The following is a 17,259-nucleotide window of genomic DNA, read 5'->3' as shown; positions in this document are numbered from 1 at the left end:
TAGACTCGCGACGGTAAAGGCACACGGAACGGAAATTTATTGCGGCTTAAAAACTTCAGCTTCCTTCGGAAATCCTGATAAATGCGCGCGAAGGAGCAACGCTCACGTACGTATGTATGTACGTTAAACTCGGCCCTGGCAAGCCGGTTGCTCGCATAGCTGGGACGAAGGCGAAGTGACTCTAGGCCGAAAAGCAAACTACGGCAAAAATGAAATACAGCCACGGACAAACAAACGTCTCCAGTAGGGCGGTTCCACTCGAGTCTCTTTGAATAAATTTCCTGGATTTCTTCCTCGATTCGTTTTCTGTAACATCTTGATCGGTACCTTGTTACAGTTGCTGGAGAAAAGTTTGAAAAACATTCTATAAGAATAAATGAAAAACTAGTTCCTGTTCTTAATAATTCGATGTTCGAATAATATTTTTTTTTCACAAGAAGTAAAAAGATATTGCAAACGTAGCGTGAAAAGAATCGATCAATAGGATCAAAAGGAGCAACTTTAAGTCACTGTCGAATATTCGAGGCGAGCAAAAAAAAAGCGAGTTGTATAAGCATTTGGATTGAACAGTTGGCGCGAGTTTGGGGCTGTAAAATGTGCCGACCTTGCCAAGTGCTTGGAACATCCTCTCCTTTGCTTTTCCGTTTCTTTAACCGCTTTTGCGACGACTCGGCCAGCGCAGTCCAAGGTATACAACTTGGTCGAAAACTTTGCAAAAACAAGTAACATATCATCACTTATCGAAGATTGGGCCAACCTCAAATATGAGATTGTTAAACTAAATATTCTGAACTTGTTTTGTAAATGAAGTAGTCAGAAGCAAAGACGTGGGAATGGTTGCCACTTGGACAGGTAGAAATCTTGTCACCTAAAAGGTCAATATCGTACTTTGGCGAATCATGAGTACTAGAGGACACCAAGAATGCACAGGCTGTCGAAGACACCTTTAAAAGGGAAGATTAAAAGGTGGTGTGGGCAAGAAAGTGGTTGGCTGGCAGCGGGTTGGCAATGCGCTGGCTCGGGTGTCCTGCTATTCCTCCCTGAGACCTTCCCGATTCAACCCCTTTCGTTCTTAACGCGTCCTATCGATATCCCGAGATACAGACACCACCAAGCACCGGGCTCAACGTGCGTGTGTCCGGACAAGGCACCACGTGCATTCATCCCATTACAAAAGGAGCTGAACCAGCTCCGGTGACCCGACCCTGTCGTGTCCTGGACACGTTCGACATATGAACCTACGTAGCCCCCGAGAGTGGAACCTTGAAATGACATCTTCGTCAATTCACCACCATCTTCGAGAACGAATGAGTCTGGTCGGTATTTTGATTTATTTCTTTAATTTCCGGTACTTAGGGCTTGGTAAATGTATTATATGTTACAGTATTATCATGTTGCCTATCATTTCCTCAAAGACCGCCACTTACACATAGTAACATATTTCGTAAATCTGTGTGTTTTCACAATTCTGCATTATTTTTCCAATGAATGAAAACGAGATTAGGGAAAGAAAACGTTTGCAAAGCATAAGCGCGTGTCACCTAACCCGTACATTCTGATTTCTGTTTCAGGTGAGTGGCAGGTTGCATCCACTGTCTCTGTAATGCCAAATAGATGGCCGATGTGCGTATCTGTCGATCGTCAATTTATCGGTTGCGGCGAATCGGATGCTGCACCCGGTGAGTGACGAACCCGCCTCTCGCTCCCCTGCGCCAGCACCACCACCACCCCCATGGAAACTCCTGTAGCTCACTTTGACCAATATTCCCGCAGACCAATCAGTATCCAAGTGCACAGAGAGACGTTCGTACAAGCCTGGTATTGTCGTAGTTGTGCCCCATCCCAACCCCCTTCTGCTCTCTCTATCTTATAGTTTCTGCTTAGCGTGCAGTAGTGTGTAGATAGAGGGGGGTGAGTTACAGGAGTAAGCTACATTCTTACGGACTTTCTGTCGCGTCCACGGAACGGACGGGAGACAAACGTGGAAAGAAACGAAGAAGAAATCGAGGACGACCAAGAACCGGGGATTGTTCCGGTTCCTTGTTGGTTCGTTGTTTGTGTGGTGCGATGCGATAAGGGTGCGCGCAAACTCTGAAACCTAAATACGTAATGAAAAGGCTAAGAGATAACTAGTAAGTTAACGCTTGGGAAATAAGGAAGTATCCTTGAGTGTCAACGACGAAGGAGAGGTTATTAAAGATGATCATCGTCATCATTAGGAGATGGGGATTTTGAATGATCATAGCCACGTGTTTCCCGGTGACAATTTCTTCACGCAAAAGTTATGTACAAAATGATGAAAAAAGAATATTTCCCCCTTCTCTGTTTGGTTCGTTTTCTTCGAGTCCTTCTGTTGTTTTCTCGCTCGGCGATACAACCCTTTCGAAGCGTATCATGCTATGACTGCTGTTGATGTTATGTTTTTGTTAAATTTTTTTTAATTATTATTATTATTGTCTGCAGAACGACATCATAACACGCCTCTGTCGTGGCCGTGTTTCGAGCACAGCCTTACTTCAGTATTGAAAATAAAGAAAAGGTGGTGCATTGATACAGTGGATACGGTACACGATAGGAACGTGTTACTTTCGATCGGTACAAAGTATATATGTTGATGTTCGATAATTTTGTTAAATATTATATAGAAACGTTTATGCGACGCGTTGAGCTCTCTGCACGCTCTGAAATAGAGTGCGGAGCTGATACAGTCCTCACGAGTCGAATTGTAGCTTATATTTTCCATTTGAGATTCGTTTTCTTTCGTGCTCTTCAGTTTCTTCTGCTGTGTGTTTCTTCTCGTACTATTCAGTTATTTCCACTGTTCGTTTCGTACTCTTCAGTTTCTTCCGCTATTCGTTTCCTTTCGTGTTCTAGTTTCTTTTGCAGTTCGTTTTAATTTTCTCCCTTCGCTCTATTTATCTGTTTTACAGACACACACACGCATTCTCTTTCTCTCTCTCCCCCTCGTTCTTTCTCTCTCACTTCGATTCGTGAAGCAGGAGAAAAAAACAAAACGATAGATTCTACGAGCAAGAATATTACATTGTACGTACCTACCTAGTACCTATAGTCGCCTACCCAGACACGAAGTGTACGTGTGGCGCTATCCTAAGGCAGTAACAACTATTCTAGTAAATGAATGTATACGAATAGTCGCTAAGAGACACGCAGGAAGTAATAGGTAAACGCAGTATTTTTAAGAGGAATGTAATGTTATTAATTATTTATTTCGTGGATCTCGGAGATGTGGGAAGGAAAAAAAGAAAGGAACAAAATTAAAAAGAAAAAAGGAAATATTTTGTCGCCTCTTGTTTATGCTGTTACACACAGGCGCATGTGTGTAGGCCTGTGTTTAAGAGGGGCAGTAGCCGTACGTGTGAACCCCGTGCGTGGCGGACATTTTGTGTGAACGTTTGCAAGATGGCAAAAGGAGTAGAAAGGGAAATAGGAACAGCATCCTCTGTTGTAACATATTAGGGTATCGATTGTTTACCAATCTGGATCCTGATTTTATGTAATCCGCGAGAGCGACCAGGGCCGTGCCTGCTGCCTATTTCACAAGCCTTGTACGTAAGGAACGCACAACGCTTGTACGCAGATTTTTTAGGGGCGGTTGCTGTTCTGAACGCTATTGTAACATTACCTTGATTATACAATTGCTAAGGTAAAAAAGAAAAAAGTTAAAAAAAAAAAGAAAAAAATAAATGCGATATAAACTTGATGCGTTTTTCGCTTTTTTGCCTGCGGCCCTGGCCGCGTACCGATTATATTCCTGTAATCCATGTTTCCTCGTAATATCCCTCTTGTTGTGGTTATTATTCATCGAAAAATTGCATTTTCATACGTGGCTTTTTCTTGCACTATGGACTGAGTAGAGACACGCGCATTAATGGTAAAAATTTTGAATTTACTTAATTTGTTCTTACCTTCTTAGTCTTTGAACCAAGGAATCTACAAAAGTGTCACTTTAGATTCTTCAAGATTCTAAGATTTTCTCCACGCGTTTCGTTACATCGAGTCGCGGTTACATAACAATGTTTCGCGGTTACGTAACGACGATAGAGGATGGTCGCGATAAATCCCAGAAGCAGGTTGACTTTAGGGTAGTTGGTAAAACGAGCAAGATATTTCGCGGTGGATTCGTTGTCAATTCCCTTGGCCGATAACCTCGCTAGTGTCCACGCTGTGGCTGAACGTGCAACGGTTGCTTTACGACGCTTAAGTTACGAGTAAGGCGTCCTCCTGGTGCCCCCGACTCGATGTGGATCCGCCTTAACGGGCGTTGCGTTGATCCAGGGTCGAGCTTTCTACGGCAGCCCATAAGTCTCGCGATGCTCCGAGATATTAATATGTTATTGCGGAAAGACGCCCTCATGAAAGTCGACAAGGACTGGAAAAATATGTCTCGCGCGTCTCGACGTCGTCGTCGTAGTTCGGAGGAGGAAGGGGTGGTCCACGGCATCTCACCCTATACTAGGGAACGATGCTAGGCAAACCGACTACTGCTGGTCTCTTATACACCCACACGTCCTTGTTACCGCCGTGCAGGGCCCGGGGTGTGGTCGGGGTAGAATTCAGCAGACACCATTTGTATTAATGAACCGCCCGACAATGGTGCACGCTCGATGAATTATGTACCTATGTTCGAAGCCGAACGAAACGCTGCCCACCGCCGATCTGCTTGCTTCTATTTTGCCGGTGACCTCGCACGCCCTCTTTGACGAGGATTCACTTTTTAATCGCTTTGTGAAATTCACGTTCCTAGTAATCGGTTAAATTAAGATTGTCAATGCAAGTTTCGCACCGATTATATTTCCACATTTCGAGTATCTAAAATCATAACGGGCACTGTAATTTACAGACTTGTAAGACCTTCGAGATTTCCATCAAAGACGGATAGCTCCGTCTGCGTAAGCGCGACCCATTACCGAAAGACGTAGCGAGCATCCATCACAGCTTGGCGCGGATAAAACGACCGCTTTACTTCGGATTACAGGGGTGCAATTTACAGCAGACGGGAGAGCACCTGTTCGTTCTTGAAGAAATGGAAAGGTGGCTAGGCTGCGCGAAACCAGAGGGGTAGCCTTTCAGGGGTATAGGAATAGCGTGCCTCGCAAACGTTGCGGTAATTGAATCCCACTAAGACCACCCCCCGTACCGTTATATAGGTGCACTTGCTTAAACGTATAACTTCTCCCCTTTGTCGATCTTTCTCTGCTGTTCTCTTCCATCGTTTCTTCTTCGTTACGTTACGAACACTAAATCATTCTGCTTTTCGTAGTTGAACGGAACACTATTCTTGGTTGTTGGACATTTTCCATATCATGGTAGAAGTTTATGGTAGGTATTTGAGATTTACCTAAATAACACCTTAAACATGACAGACAAAGTGTTAATTGCTGCTGCATGGACCAAGTTAATAAATGGTCGCTTGGTGTCTTCAAGTACCCCAATTAACAACTACTACATAGTAAAAAAAGGTTGTCTTCAAAATCCTGACACACAACATTCACCTTTTGAGCAGGCATCTTAGCTCAGCTAGGTAGAGACGTACGCTAGCGTGCTTCAAGCTCATGTAATTACTTGATGCTCTTCTGTTCGCAGCTCACCGCTGTCTGAAGCTCACGTGCTTGCTTGTGTTCAAGCATAAGCGTATTCCGACCGTGTACTCTTCCGGTGTGTTCTCGCAGGGTGGTAGGATCCTTCGTGTTGCGAGCGCGTATCTTGCTCAGTAGCCGCAGGCGGAAGGGATACGGAGGGGCCCTGGACCAGGGGATGCTTGCGGAAAGAGAGGGGTTATTAGGCAACGCAGTACCTCATCCCTCATCCGCGTAACCACACCGCAGCGTGTATTATGTAACAACACGGAAACGAACTGCAGCCCAGCCGGTCGGTCGAGACGCGTTGGGAAGCATCGTTGTGTGTTGTTTGCCTCTCCGTTGTTTTGCCCTCCTACTCCTCCTCCCTGTTGCCCCTTGGCTGATATTACACGAGGCGCTAACAACGCGGCCACGTTCGAAGTAAGCGTTCACAGCTCATAATTCTCGCATGAAAAGTGTCATTTTTCTTCCTGATCATCGCCAATTTACGGACCATTCGTCCGAAGATATTGTTGGAGAAATTTTTGCTTATCTTTCTTCATCGTTTCTCCGAGTGGAAACGCGTCATCGATTTCATGGATCCACGCGGAGATAGGGACGGTAGTTTTCCGCGTTTCTGAAGAACCGGATTCCCTGTACGATGTATTTTTACCAGGCGACTTTCTAATTTCGTGCCAACACCTATAAAAATGTCGAGGCTGACGCACGAACTCGATTTCCGAGTAACGTCTACCAAGATACCGCGATTTCTCGCACGTCCACGATAGGCCAGCCGATGTTTTCCGTGTAAATACTGAAAGAAACTGACATCACCTGGCAGACGCTTTGATCTGCCTGTCCAGGCAATTAAGATGTCAGGGCTTCTTATTAAAATAATTTAAGCGACCATTCCTCCTTCCACGAAGTGTTACTATCCCCGCTCTGTATGCTTCATCGCGGTTCACGTTACGGAATCGACGATGAGGAATGAACGTCGTTGGTCTCGCTTAGTTAGTTAAAGCACAGCTAAATAACCCTCGTTCTTGTCCGCTTCGATAAGTCGTTATTTTTGTGAGTGTCACCCTTCAATTTCCAGCAAATTAATTGGCGCGCTTTACTTTCACGCCCGCAAACGAAGTCAACCGTCTCGATGGACGAATGTTATGCGTGCCAATTTAACTAAACTACTGTTGCAAAACATGCTAGCTCGAAGTACTTCAATACATCAGTGATTATCGGCGATCGTTCTTTATTGAATTGACCAATATTTTCCGGTTTCAGGTTTTGTTAGTCGGGCTTGAAAGATTAGCGACTATTAATACAGATAGAAATCGATGTAGTCGATAGCAGCTGGACCACGTCGTTGTCTTGGACGGGGTTGTCCAACTAAGGAATAATACAAGCGTGCTAGGCAGAGGAGACCAACCTACCCCTTACTATCCGCACACCCGTCGTCCGCAGATAAATCTTCCCGCCCTCTAATTGGCCTTCCCTCCATTTCCTCGTCCCCATACCCTTGCTCTACCTATTCCTTCTTCTCTTCTCCACCTCCTCCCTTTCTCATCCCTTTCGTTCGCTCTTCCTCTCCCTTCTGTCTACCTCCTCGTGGCCTCCCGTCTCATCTTGGTTCCTGCTTCCCACTTTCCAGGCTGGGCACGGCTCCAGGAAACGTTCTCACCCTACGAATTGAGGGGTATACCCTCCACCCTTCACCTTTCTGTCTCACTCATCCACGAGACTCTGGCTTCGCAACCAAGCCGGCGAATTATTAGAATTATTAGAGACGTTATATTGGCCGCAGAGTGTCCGTTACACTGCCAGAACTCAATTATGAATTAAGTTATCGGAGCTATGCCGTCATGAGATGTATTACAACCACTTCCGGTTACTCGGGATCCTTCTTGCTCGTCCAACAGTTTTAAGGAAAATGCTGATCACAGATGACACTCGTAGACGATTGATTACGATGCTCTGTGCTATTGCCAAGAGATACTAGGAAATTTATGAGGCGTATTGGTGAATTTAGTTTCTTGTACATCAAGGATTGTGAGAAAGAGAAAATAGAGTACCTCCGACATTTACCTGACAATAAAAGTTGACCTCGAGCCGTCTTATATTTTATAAAGCCGTGGTAGTGTTTTTATATCTTGTATAGATTCATTGGGCGCGGGATGTCAGGAAACCTTAAATTTTTTATTGGTTGCTGTGTTTTCAACAAAGAGGAAAGTCGAACAACGAAATTGTTAAATTTACTATTCTCCTTTTCCTCTTGATATTTACCATTTTTATCCGACTTCGGAAAGGAGGAAAATACTCAATTCGATGTGTATGTATTTTTTTTTTTGTAAATATATATTAATTATGTTTTACTGAAACCATGAGAAAGATATTCTACAGATAATACACTAACGACAAGGTATTTTCCAGATCTTACCTGTTACGCAACTAAAGCACCACGAAGTGCATCCTACCTGAGCGTGCGCGTCGACCTTGGCCATTACCGTTAAATTAGCCTGATCCTCGTCCTTTTCGCTAAGCGTCAGTGCAAAACCTCGTTTGGGCTCTTCGAGGGACTATTTGAAAACCGTGAATCTGGAAACGGGACACGCACCGTCTCGAAGGTAGACGATGTTCCCGAAATTGTAACAATTCGTGACCTAACGGGACACGTCGATCGAAGATGTTTGCGGAAACGTCGCCGATCGGCCTTGTCACGCGTTAGCTCTTTTATCTTGCTGGTCATAGTAGTAGAAAAAACGGTATTCTATTGTCCCTGAGGAATAAAGGCGAAACAGAGGTCGGCACCGAAGCCCATACTCTATTTGCAGCGTTGCGTAGAACCAATGAAGGACATCGTAAATTTACAGCAACACGGGTGGTACCTTTTTGCCGGCTGGTTTCTTCGTTTTCGTTCGTTATTTCCAAGTTCTTCTCGGAACAACGAAGTGACTTGCTTCGTTTGACACGCAATCGACATAGATTGACTCGATTCGCTGTAAAGAGTTTTAAGAACGATCGTGGTTTATGCTAGCAGATGAAAAGAGCTCGTTCACATTCAAGCGACATTTCACAAGGAAATGATTCACGGGGTCGAGAATGGCAGATGAGCCGGCGCCTAACACGTAGCCAATCCGGGCAAACTTGACACAGGGGAGCAGGTTGAAAAATAAGCGGAATTTCATTCGCCCCGGGGATGAAGAAAATAGCGAAGAGAAGAGAAGCTGCGGCGATTGCGAAACAAAAGGCACGATAATTGTAGTAGGCCCCGAGGGAGACAGTAGTAGAGACAGAGAAAGAGACGGCAGGAAAAGGGGGATGGAGGCGTTATATGGCGGTCGTTCGTAATAAACACGAAGAAGCGGCACGTTAATTTGTAATCGCTTTTGTGGTTGGCTGATGCGGTCGCGCCTCTATTGAGTGGTGGTTTCCAAGTGTGGAAAAGGGCTGCGAGTCACCGCAGTCGGTCCTGCTAGGGTAAAACCGTGATGGTTATGCAGATCGACGTAGGGGTGCTATGGTATCTGACAACAGTATAATATAACTCGACCCGTTCACGGCTAACGTTGAAATAAAGACCAACCCTTTTGGCGGGGTTGCGTTAAATAATTTCCACGGCCTGGCCGCGCGGACCGTAACGAAATTCGATTCCGCGACTGGAACGCGTGCATTTCGTCACGCTGCGACTTTTGCACGCCTCTCTATTGCTACCCTTAACGAAAGCAGCCCTATAGTTCATTCCACCTAACCTAAACTAAACTCCATGCGTGTCAATTTTTGTTCGCGAGCCGACCTCGCGATCGGTTCGAGGCCATTGGCGAGGCAAGGAATCGAGACGGCAGCTTGCCAAACATCGGGAGCAGAAGAAATTTTCCGTCGGCGACGGGAGGCCGCGTTTCCGTGTCCGTTAACGGTGAAGGGATGAAACGCGCCGCGAATACAACGCGTCCCCGCGAAAGGAAGCTTGTAGGAGGGGGACGAGACGAGGAGGAAGCGCTATCGTTCGACCGATAGAATGGCGGAGTGGAAAAAGAAGGAAAAAGGTGAAGCCGGCAACAACGTGTACGTGATGTATTGTAGCATCGAGCATTCGAGCATCGAGAGAAGGCGACTTCAGCGGAGGAAAAGAAGGAAACGACGGAGGAGCAAAAGAACAGCCGTCGCTAGAGAGCCAGAGGGAAGAGACAGAGAAGAAGAAGGTTCTACCATGGATGGTAGAACGAAGAAGAAGAGCGTGGCAGAGGATGGGGTAGCAGCTACACTCGTGCTGGTCGTCGTGGAAGGAGGAAAATAAGGGGTAACTCGGCGCCGCCGCCCCATGCTTGGCTTGCAAACTGACTTCCGTCCTCCGCGCGACTATTCAGACGCCGTTGGCGTTTTTACCGAAGCGAAGTCCGACAGGAAAAAAAGAAACTGGAGGAAAAAGGGAAGAAAGAGAATGAAACGGGGTAGTAGGTGGAAAGCAAGAGAAGAAGAGATATATAGAGCGTAGAACTCTAGCTAGAGGCTGACTGGCCCGGGTGCTAGAGCTGCGTTTTCTAGAGCCAGCTAGATCTGGCTGTTCTAGCTAGCTTGGCGAAGCTGCCAGCCGGTCCTCGTCTCGTGTACGCCGCTACGAAAGACCACCGAGTCTATAATATATCTCCTGCCTTATCTGCCGCTCGCTGTTTACTGCCCGATAGACTCCGCAGATAGGAGAACCCTGCATCACCGCCTCGCGAGAGAGCCCAGTCACTTACTTTTATATATGTTGTTACTTACGTCAGGGAGCACGCGGTAGGGAATTCGTGAGACAAGTTGGAAAATGCTGATGGCTGACCAAAGATACGAGGGACCAGCGACGCCCGTCGCCGACGCGGTTAAGCGCGAACCGACCTTTAGGCCCTCTTCGTAGAACCCTCTTTCGGTGTCATAGAAAATGATTTAAACGTACCTTATACGACGTATCGCGCTTCGGATTCTTTATGTTGACTTCTCTGATCCGGAGGACGTCGGTCTCTGAATATAGGATGTACACCTAGCCGACGGAAGCTTCTTTAATCTCCGAGAGGTAGCACGAAGGACAAAAGACTTTGACCTTTTTAAGTCTGTTACGATATCCCAGAGCCGGCAATTTTAGGTCTTGTGGAATAGTTCGGAGGGTGGATCGTGGTTGGGAACAAAAAGGAATATTAAAATCGCTTGGTAGTCGCAAAAGTTCGGCCGTTCGGTCTAGTCGGTTGGGTGGTTTCCCACCTCGTGGCGCGATACAATCGAATGCCATCCACGGGACCTCGAGTCTCGATTCCTGGGCGCTCGGCTGGCTCGCAAATAAAAAAAATGAAGGAGGCAACACGAGAAGGGAGAGGTATCAAAGATACACAAGGAGAAGGCGAGCGAACGGTGGTCCTCGTACCGGAACTTCCTTCCTTCCGCCGACTGATCAACGAGCCAAGTTTTCTCGTCTCTCAGATTTGGGTCGGGATCCACTTCTTTTTCTCTTTTCTTTTCTTTTCGCTTCTACCCTTCCCTGTCTTTCTGCGTTCCCGTTCGGCCCTCCTCCTCCTTCTGTCCCTTTCTCTTCTCGTTTCTTCGTTCTGATTTTCGACTCGGCTTCCGACGCGGGGACCACGGTAATTTCGAAGCAAGTTTTTCTTCCTTTCTCGACGCATCATTCGGAACCTCATGAAAGTTTGATGACGAAAGCAGAAGTTAAGAAACGTTAGGAAGTCGGGGACGCGACGTTTCGAGGTGTACCGGTGCCACGTTTCCGTAGGACGAAAAGAAACAGGACTTCACGGAAAAGAAATCTCTTACACCAAGACAGCTCGTATAACTTATCAACATAGCAAGAAACGCGAATTTCGTATTCCGGTATAAAGACTGCCTTTACCGTTCTCTCTAATGCAACTTTAAACTGCACATTACGAATGATTCATCGATCAACATTTGCATCGCGTTTAAGCGCGATTTCGACGATTCTAATTAGAACGGCTCCGTTTCGATTTCTTTGCCTAACAGAAATGACAATTCGTCTGTCTTCGATATGCTGTCCCGCCAGCTGAATTGATTCTTCTATCGCGTTGTTGGATCATTTTTGGAATCCATCGATCTTCTTCCCTTTTTCTTGCAGCATTTTTATACGCGCTTGGACGTTTCAATTGATTTGTTTATAATAGAATATGAGGAACAAATCAAGTGATCTTATATCTTTGATCGGCAGTGCAACTCAAACACAATAAAATCGAGAGATACAGCATTCTTTTTAGCACACACTTTTCCACGTTGCATGGCGTCCAAAGAAGCTATAATTTAGTAGATGCGTTGATGACAGCACAATAGCGAACGCGTTAAAACGTCAACAAACCCCCGTTACCGTAGTCATCACAACCCAAACTGTTCCGTTCGATTTTAGAGCCTCTTGACGACGTCAGGACATGGCGGATCAGCGACGAAATTTAGTCAGAAATATCTTTTCCCGTGCAACGACGGGTTCGAGAACCATGTTTGCTCCGTGTAAAAGAACAGGACAGAGATACACCGAGGGGAAGAAATAGTCCCGTCGTTTCGTCCCCTCGTCTTTGACGCAATAGCTGCTCGGAACAGCTGTTGTCCTATGGTGAATCGCACTTTGTTCGAGCAACGGGGGAATAGGTCGGAGCAAGTTTTTCCTATGTCGTGGCGTTCCTACTCCACGGCCATTTTTAACTGCGGATTTTTCGAGGCGGTTGTCAGTTCATCGTAAACCTGCAATTCCGTTACTGGTTGCATTTTCTTCGTGGAATTTCCTATTCTGCTTTGGTAGTTTTTAAATAATACTTGGCTGAAAATTATAGATTGACAGAAAGACCTATCGACCATATTTAAAGCAGCCATTTCAGAAAGCATACATGTTCATGATGGGAGACATCCTATATAAACTACTATTGAATTGTAAGTTCACGATATTCTTCATCGCTTCATGGATATTTTTTTTTTCAAAACTGATCTCGCTTTCAAAGAAGTGGGTCAAAGTGATTCTTCCCTTCTACGAAGGGACGGGGTGGTCGAAAAAGCTCATCCCTCAGGGAATACGTTCGTGCATAGATCGTCCCGCGACGCCGTTAATAACAAGCCGTTCTTACGATGAAAAATGGATTGCGAATACCTGAAATATGATAATAAAGGTGAAATACCGAGAGGACCGCGGAAAGTGGCCGAGCCTCGGCTTGCGATCCTTCATCGCACAAAGCCTTCGATAAGGCCGCTATTGGAATCTCGATAGAGATTGTGGGATGGGGTGAAAGGAGAGTCGGGGGTAGCGAAGATCGGATTTGAACCGTCTCGAGGGAGAAAGCACGAACAGGGACCACGAAGTTACGACGAAAAGAGCGAGAAGCCTAGTTTCATGGTGTTTGTGAGAGCTACGGCATGGCCCTGCTTGTCTTCATGAGTTCTTGCACGAGTATTCTGCTTTTGCGAGGATAAAATGTTAGATAGATGAGCTATAGATTTATACCGACCCCAGTAATATCGTATCGACGCAATGGAAGCAATGATGGGTGTAGAGAGTGCATGAGGTGAAGGTTTGTCAACGCTGCGCCATGATGCATCGCGATCTACTGGTCATCAGAAGCAATGCATCAAGCATTCATTAACCCTTAATCGGTGAAAGTGGACTCAGCAGGCTCCAGCGCCCGGTTTTTGAAATTATTTTAATTATTACTTGGAGAATCCAAAGGAGGAATCTGCATCTACTTTTGTTTGTAGAGATTTTGAAATAACATCCCCAAAATTCGTCAGATATACGAATAAAATAGTTCTCAGAATTATTTTTGAGGAATCACACAATTTACCGGTTTACCGAGTGACGTCGGCCAGTGGAAATTATCGATTGGACGGCCAATGTAGCGTCCGACAGGACGCTGGAGCATCGTACATTTTAAAATCCGCTACTGCTTTTGCCCGGACTATTCGTAAATCGTCCACGTTGATCAATCATTTCCGAATCGCGAAGCAGCCGCAAACGGTGGACGTGTCTCATCAATCCTTTATATCGTCGAATAACCCGTGGGGATGGAAAATATTGGGAAGTGTTTTGTGGGGATTCCTATTCCAAGGGGGAAGAACTGACCTGTGTGTCCAGATGTCACATACATATGTACAATGAATTGCACAAGTATTCGTACTCTGTCAATTAGTAGCTATACATGCATGAAGAAATGTTTTTTTTTTTTTTTCTTTAAGTGTCATACGGTACGCGAATACTTTAGAACCCAGTGTATGTAGCTAGACAGAAATGATCCAGCCTCGCAATAAATGCATCGGAGATTACACTTTCGCTTCACACATTGCGGAAAGGGTCAGGAAGTCATTGAAAAAGAGAGGTTTTGTCAGAATACGAGATATACCGAGGAGGATTGGGTCGAAATCGGGATGAGTGGCAACGGTGAGGAGGGATGCCGGTGGAGGGTGAGCGTGGAGGGGATGGAAGCAGATATATATCCACGGCAATGCGTTACGGGTTCAGCTAAATCCGCCATGATGAATGTGTTGGCGGGAATAAATCCGCAATGCACACCCCCACTGCCTTCATCCTCCGCTGTGCCGCCTCCCTCCTACTTCTACCCCCTCGGCCGCCTACTCCCTCCTCTCACCTCCGTCTTTCCCACCCCCTTAACGGCTCGTCCTCATACACTTTCGTAATGCGTCCCTTTCTTTCTTCCCTTCTTTCTGTCTCTTTCTTCCCAGATCCTTTTCTTTTTGTTAGCGCTTCTCCTCCAACTGATCTTCTTCTTCGCTTCTCTTTTGCTTTTGCTCCTCTTCGCGTTTTTCTTTTGCTCTCGTTCGCTTCTTTAGTCAAGCCGCGCGTCTTTATATCGAGCTGGCCAGACATTGTTCATTTTTTGCGATATCTCACAACGCGGCTCGATGCCGCGCATATTTCCATAACGTTCGTCATCATTATATGTAAAACTTCTCGATGCTTGAATCTTCATCGGCATATTCCAATGAAGACATTCAATTTGGTTGAGACACAATTCGTTCAATTAATGTATTAATTGTAAGTTTATACATCCTCCTTATTCGTTTGATCTGAATCAAACTGTAACATACCGCTCATCATTAATGATTGACCAGACCAAAGTGGAGGGTTCCTATGACAAAAGATTACTGACGATTACAAAGGTGCGACAAATAGTTTTATCGATCTGTTCGCATCGCAATATTTAAAATGCAATTTTTCGTCCGGCCATCGATCTTTCTCCGGCATCTTTCGCGCTCAAGCGTCTTTGCCAGCAAATACACGAGGGAGAGACACTCTATTCTTCAGCGTCCATGACGATGAAGCTGTGCGGCGCTGTTCACCACGTTGTTGCGGGTGCGCGCGCACGCACACGATCACGCACACACATTGGCGTAATGCGGCCTGATCACGCTCTTCTCGAACACTCCACGTTTTATATTTATGCACGTCTGCACCGAGCAGGTAGACGTTTATTAGGATTTATAGAATGGATCATTTCACGCTTGGCAAACGTTTTTCATCGCTGCTTTTAAATGAGATGCAACGATTACTGCGAACCCAGTTCGCAAATCTTGTTAGTGATGGACATTTGAATTATTTCGAACTTTATTAGAATCCTAATGGGTAATATATCAAATATCTAGGAAGAATATTTTTGGCGAAGAATAAAGAAAAAGATTCTACGTTGGCGAACAAATACGATGGAATTGCCAAATTCCATGGAACCCCCTATATATTGCCCATGGTTCCTTCTACGTCGCAAAAAAAAACGTAATCGCGTTGTTATATGAAGAAATTATGAATCGCGCGGTTGCGAGCAAGAAACACGAATCATAAATCACCGACCAAGCAAAACTCTATGAGCCACGAGGAGGATATAATTGACACGGCAAGCATAAATTCCATTCACCATTATTAATGACGTATTTCTCCATTCATTTTGATTCTTCGGTTATAACCACAACTGGTTACTAACTGTTTATCATCTTAGCCATCCGTCCACGGTGAACGGAAATTTATGTCTTCATCGATGGAGCCGACTTTCAGCTCGTTGCACGGCCGGGAGCAAATATTCGCGTTCTTTCGTTGTCCTTCTATGCGTTCCGGTTTCTCAGTGATCAATTGTTCCATTGCCTTTGGTGTTTCAACGTTTGTCACCTTCTCTACGCACTGCGAACGATACAATTATACAATACATCTATAAAATTCGATGAATGGTGCAAAAAGTAAGAACTATATCAGAGATTCTGGGAAATCACTTTATAGCCGTTCAAAATAATCATCTACGGATACAATACCCCATGGGCATGTTTGACATTGTCTATACAGGTGTTCAGTGCTTTGGGAATAGCGTTATCCTTAGATATCCTCAGGAGTTAGGTTGTCACGTATACTTGGATATCCGTTTATATCATATTTCTATGATTCTTATCGACACATCATGTCAACAATTAATGGGATGGTTCAAAGGTCTACTCCAGAGTTCTAGGTGTCTCTTTTTCGACGGGTCCTATAGCGTGTCAGTGTAAAAAGCAAAGGTGTCCAGGGAAGCAACGGCTCTTTATAGGAAAGATGTACGAGGAACAAAGTGTAGGTGAGCAGTTTGGGATATGCTTAGCGAAAAGGTAGCCGAGAGAAGACTGTAGGAGGCGGCGGAGGAATAGGAGGCGCAAGCCCAGACACACACACCGGTCGGGTTATTTATTGTAACGAGGACTTATGGCGACAGATTTAGGAATTAGGGTATCGCAGCAGGCCCGGCCCCTAGCAAGGGTTTCCATGGAGAAGCCTGTACGATACAAACACGTAGGTGTATTCCATGGCATACAAATACGACATCCTAGGGTATCCTACCGGTGGAGCACGTATGGACCCACGTGATACCGCAATAATCCACAAGGATTATCCTTCGTGTTCCAGCGCGAGTACGTAGCGGACTGAGGGCCTATCTGGCCACTGAACTGCCCGAATATTCGTATCGTACCTCGAATACGGCCTACGAAATCTGCCTGGAAACCGTTCGAACGGTCTGTTTCGCCGGACACCCATAAATAACTCGTTATCCGGGAAAGAATCGCAGTGCCGACTAATGATCTTGATATTGCTGCTTATCGCAACGATACTCGTCCACGCTTTGTTTTATCGCCTCCATCGAGAAAATGAACGATCGATTGTTTTAATATTGATTGAGGAGCAGCGATCGGAAAGGTGCAAATTAATTCACTCCCTTGTGATTTCTTTTGGAACCAAGTGTATCATTATTGAACAGTGAAATACTTGCATGTACGAACTATAAAATTGACAGCATCCACAGAATTGTTTTTAAATTATTGCATTATGAATTGATAATCATTAAAAGGAAGCAAAAGAGCAGTGAAAAATTATATCGTTAAATTAGGAACATGTCGTTAATCATCCGGCTAGGAAACGATGCGTGCTGAAAGGACTGGTTCGCTCGCGCGCGCAAGTGGGGAGAATGAAAGCGGCGCGAGGAACTGAATCGCGGCACTTAGGCGCGAGCTGCATGTGGAATGAGCCGGGAGGATAAATAACTGACGGCAATAAGCTCGCGTGAAATTATGAATCTTGTCTTTCCTCGTCCTCCGTCTTCTGCGTTATATCTTGAAAGCCAACCCTCTCGATTATTGTCCCTTTTTTGGCTGCCGGGGCGAGAACAGCGAATGCTTGCGGCTTCGG

At 45.4% G+C, this 17,259-nt stretch overlaps 1 protein-coding gene across 4 annotated transcripts in view; it reads left to right on the top strand.

Moving 5' to 3' along the window:
- The window catches only part of Ubx (ultrabithorax), a 150,910-nt gene that overhangs the window by 118,402 nt on the left and 15,249 nt on the right, over positions 1-17,259 (top strand). For 3 of the 4 annotated variants that reach the window (XM_034326971.2, XM_034326967.2, XM_034326968.2), the window contains one exon: positions 1,572-1,919. The exons of the other annotated variant lie outside the window; for it this stretch is intronic. The gene's annotated coding sequence lies outside the window, so the exon portion shown is untranslated. Of the gene's footprint in view, positions 1-1,571; positions 1,920-17,259 lie in introns of those variants that run through there. 4 annotated transcript variants of the gene reach the window in all.

Source organism: Osmia lignaria, chromosome 14, assembly GCF_051020975.1.
Source record: "Osmia lignaria lignaria isolate PbOS001 chromosome 14, iyOsmLign1, whole genome shotgun sequence".
In the NCBI taxonomy this organism is placed as follows: Eukaryota; Metazoa; Arthropoda; class Insecta; order Hymenoptera; family Megachilidae; genus Osmia; species Osmia lignaria.
Note: the sequence above shows the minus strand (reverse complement) of the source record. Positions and strands in the feature narration are given on the sequence as shown.